Source organism: Tursiops truncatus, chromosome 1 (assembly GCF_011762595.2).
Source record: "Tursiops truncatus isolate mTurTru1 chromosome 1, mTurTru1.mat.Y, whole genome shotgun sequence".
In the NCBI taxonomy this organism is placed as follows: Eukaryota; Metazoa; Chordata; class Mammalia; order Artiodactyla; family Delphinidae; genus Tursiops; species Tursiops truncatus.
The window spans coordinates 129,985,052-129,989,600 of NC_047034.1; the positions used below are offsets into that span (position 1 = coordinate 129,985,052).

At 44.7% G+C, this 4,549-nt stretch overlaps 1 pseudogene; it reads right to left on the reverse strand.

Moving 5' to 3' along the window:
• Positions 1–2,750: 2,750 nt before the first annotated feature.
• On the reverse strand, positions 2,751–4,028 carry LOC117314283 (small ribosomal subunit protein uS2-like; annotated as a pseudogene).
• Between the last annotated feature and the right edge of the window lie 521 nt (positions 4,029–4,549).

Here is a 4,549-nt window from a genome sequence, read left to right on the forward strand (position 1 = left end):
TGGGGATATATGTATGTGTATAGCTGATTCACTTTGTAATAAAGCAGAAACTAACACACCATTGTAAAGCAATTATACTCCAATAAAGATGTTAAAAAAAAAATGAAATGGGGGTGGAAGTTAGACATAGTTTAAGGCCCCTTCCAGCTCTGCCATTCTAGTCTGTGTCTCCCTGGATTCCGATCCAATAGGTGCCCTGGGTTTGGATCCTCTGCTGTGCCAAACTTATTATTTGGATTTTGACCTCTGTACCTTGTTCTTCCATCTAAACCCACTGGAATTTCTTTGTTTTGTCATATATTTTAGTACTCTTAGTTTTATTAATTTTAAAATTGCAGAAGCAACACTGCTGTTTGGTCAGAGTTAAATAATCCTGAAACATAATAAAAGCAGAAGTTTTCTTTCATGTAGCACACTCCCTATTCCCAGACATAATTTCTTCCCTATTAACGACTTGGTATAGAGACTTCCATATATTTATTGTCTATTAGTATTTTTCTTCCTCTGTCTTTTCTCTGTTTTCCCCTTGGGTTCTTCTGTTTCTTATCAACCCAGTTCTGTGACTGCTCATCTTGCCTTACTCATGATATTTGTAACTTCCAGGTTGCTGCCTCCTTATTTGTTTCTAGCTCAGTGCTTTATCTGACCCTCATTGCTCCAGGCTACTCATTTTTCTCCAGGCTTCTTAGCTTTTTTTTTTTTTGCGGTAAGTGGGCCTCTCACTGTTGTGGCCTCTCCTGTTGCGGAGCACAGGCTCTGGACGGGCAGGCTCAGCGGCCATGGCTCACGGGCCCAGCCGCTCTGCGGCATGTGGGATCTTCCCGGACCGGGGCATGAACCCGTGTCCCCTGCATCGGCAGGCAGACTCTCAACCACTGTGCCACCAGGGAAGCCCTAGGCTTCTTAGCTTTAACTTGAGTACCAACTCTCAGAAGTGACATGTTCCAGTCCTGCTCCTGCTGCTGTTCCCTGGCTTCCCAGAGCATCCCAGTACAGGGAGTAAAAGTGTAGTCTCTAGAGTCCAGCTCCTGGCTTCAAATCATAGCTCTAACACTTACTGGCTCTGTGACCTTGGCCAAAGTACTTCATTTCTCCGGACCTCAGTTTCCTTCTCTTGAAAAAAGGGTACTATTAAAAATGATCTCATGGTTCTTGTTAGTGTTAAGGGGGTTTTGCATGTAATCTTTTCACAATTTCATCACAACTTCCAACTCTAGTTCACGTCCTGGCACATTGCAGTTTCTTAAAACTGTTGACTCTTTTAGCAAAGCACTTCACATTAGCAAATTGAATAATCTACATTGGCGGATACAAAAACAATAATGAGGTCCAAAGAGATTGAAATAACTTGCTTAAAATTACGCAGATAGTAAGCAACAAAGCCAGGATTCAAAGTCAGATTTTTTGGCTCCAGATTTCTGTGCTTCTCACTGTTCTCAGCAGTGTTAATCCATATTTTATTCACTGGGGGCCTCTGATACCTCCTGATGCTTGTGGAGCCTTCCATCCTCTAACTTGGAATCTGGTTGGTTCGTTATTTCTTACGCGTGGCTTAATGGATTTCTTCTTCCAAACCCATCCCCTTCTGCTAGGTAATCAAGTAAGAAGTTCCTCCCCCCCCTCCCCAGGAAGGTCTGGGCCCAATATTAAATCCAGAGTTTACTCTGATTTCAGAGTCTTTGTTTTTCAAGGCAGAATGGTTAGTTGAAAGAGTATTGACTTAGGAGCTAAATGGGTTCCAGTGTTGATTCTTTCCTTTAGTACTTGTATGGTTTTGGCCAACGCAATTAATTTTCCTGAGACTTAGTTTCTTTATTTGTCAAATGGGGATGGTCATATTAATAATACTTGCCTTACAGGATAATTGTGACACTGGAGATCATATATGATAAGTACTTGGGTATAGTAGACATTCAATAAGTCATTGTTATTGTTTGCTGAAGTAATTACTTCAACTTGTGAGAAACCAAGCTGTTACAGGCCCCAAAGATATGTGATATTATTATGGGGGCTAATCTTTGAGTCTACTGTCTTTCAGTTGTATTTGGGAGGGATGGGGGAAGAGACTAGCCTGGTGAGAAGGACACACTTTTTTTAATTAATTTTTTTTTATTGCATTATGGTTGATTTACAATGTTGTGTTTCTGCTGTACAGCAAAGTGAGTCAGTTCTACATACACATGTATCCACTCTTTTTTAGATTCTATTCCCATATAGGTCATTACAGAGTACTGAATCGAGTTCCCTGTGCTATTCAGTAGGATCTTGTTAGTTATCTATTCTATATATAGTAGAAGACACATATTTGGCCTGGATTTGGATCTGGCCTGTGGCAATTACCAGTTGTACAAACAGGCACGTTGTTTAATCATTGAGCTTCAACCTCTTCCCTTGAGAAAACAGGAGTAATCATACCAATCTTATAGAGGCTTTTGAGGCTTAACTGAAATAGTATATGTAAGGCACGGCAGTGATTTTAAAACTATTTGTTCTCCATAAGACATTGTTCCAGAATGTCCCAATGTTTGTTATGTGTCATTGTATTCCTATCTGTGCTCTTAGCACTCAGCATTGCCATCACATAGTAGGAACTAAAAAAATGTTTGTTGGACTCAATGGGCCCTTGAGTTGAATAGTACAAACACTTTATACCCAGAACTGTTTTTTGTTTTGTTTTTTTAAAGAAACGGATGTTTATTTTCTATCTACCTTATTTCTGTTTTCTGCTTAAAAGCTTGGGGAAGAACAGCTTAAGACCACTCAGAGGTTGTTCCTACCCTTTCAGTGGCCTGAGCAGTGGGAGCTGCAGACCAGTCCTCAGTGGCGGGCTGAGGGCTCCCGTCTTGTGCAGGAACTTCTGGGCAGGCACAGAGGCACCTGCGCCTTCAGACCCGTCTGCGACCGCGGGTAGAATACAGTGAACTTGGGAGCTGCAGCAGTCCATTCACCCTGATGTTCCTCCTTGGCCATGGCCTTCTCAGCATGGCCTGCTCTTCCTTTTCAGTCTCTCCAGCACCTCTGTAGAAGCAGAGATCAGGCATGACTTCCCACGGTGTGCACACGGGATGGTACCACGCATGTGCAGAACTCCCTGGGCCAGGATCCACCACCTCAGACCCACTGAGTGAACTCCCTTGTTGCTGCAAGGATGGCAGTGTCCACAGGGCGCAGAGGAGAGTCTGTGTTACAGGGAGCAGTGGTAGGTGGGTTCACGTACAACACCTCTGTGAGAGGCTGGTCGTCAGCCCTGGGATCAGTAACCCCCAGAAGACGCGGCCCCTGGAAGGCTGCCTGGATCTGGTTAGTGAAGGTTCCAGGAGTGAAGCGGACAGCAATAGGAGTGGCTCCAGTGACAGCAGCAAACTTCAGCACAGCCCTCTGGCCAGTGTTCCTGGAGGATATGACACTGATCAGTTTTTAAATGGTAACAATGGCAGAAGCCATCTGCAGAAGCTTCTCCCAGGTCCCCTTCAGATCTATAATGTAGATGCCGTCACTTTTCCTTTAGGAGATGTATTGTTCCATCTGGAAGTCAAGGTTGGTGCCACCTAAGTGGACTCCTGCTGCTTGGAATTTAAGGACATCCTCTTCCTTCATTTGTGGGACATCAAAGGCTCTGGTTATTGTGAAACTTTCCCTTTAAGTTATTATGGAAACCCAGGACAACACCATCTAGACCCCTCTGTGGGTAGTGCAGAGTGGTACACCCAAAGTTTGACTGCTAGTATGCTCACCGTTCGGTGTCTGGAAGCCCTACAAAATAAAATGTTAAGGGAGTTTTAATGCTGAGTAAAACCCCCAGGCTTAGGAACCAGCGTGCTTAAGACCTCAGATTTCTTTCTGGCTCTCAGTATGAGGGTCATGATTATTTCCCTTGCGTCATCCTCCACATGTGGCTTTTCATCTTACATTCTGGCTTTGCTCCAGGAGACGACACACTGCCTTATGCCAGGGACCTGGTGAAAGGTCACACTGGGAATGGCCAGGCTGGGAGGAGCTCACCTAACGGTGCGGGTCCCTGGCTGCATTCTTTAGTGCCCCACCTCGGTGGGGTAAAAGCAAGAGTGAAAAATTCCAAAGGGGCCTAAAATTTAGAGTTTGGCCTGATAGTATAACTAGAAGGTTTTTTGCTCTGAATTACTGTAACCAGGAGAGAGTGAGTTTCTGTCATTTCCCTACCAAATGAAAAATGGAATTTATGATGAATGTTTGTTAAATACAGTGATCTGAACTTATTCTTTCCAGCCTAGTGAGACCCATTCCAACCTTTTACAGACAGTTTCTTTAAAGATAGCATGAGAAACCTCAGTGTCCTCTGAAGGTTTTTGTAAATGGATGCCAGCCCAGCTTTTTTTGTTTTGTTTTGTTTTGTTTTGTTGCGGTACGCGGGCCTCTCACTGTTGTGGCCTCTCCCGTTGCGGAGCACAGGCTCCGGACGCGCAGGCTTAGCGGCCATGCTCACCGGCCCAGCCGCTCCACGGCACGTGGGATCCTCCCGGACTGGGGCACGAACCCGTGTCCCCTGTGTCGGCAGGCGGACTCTCAACCA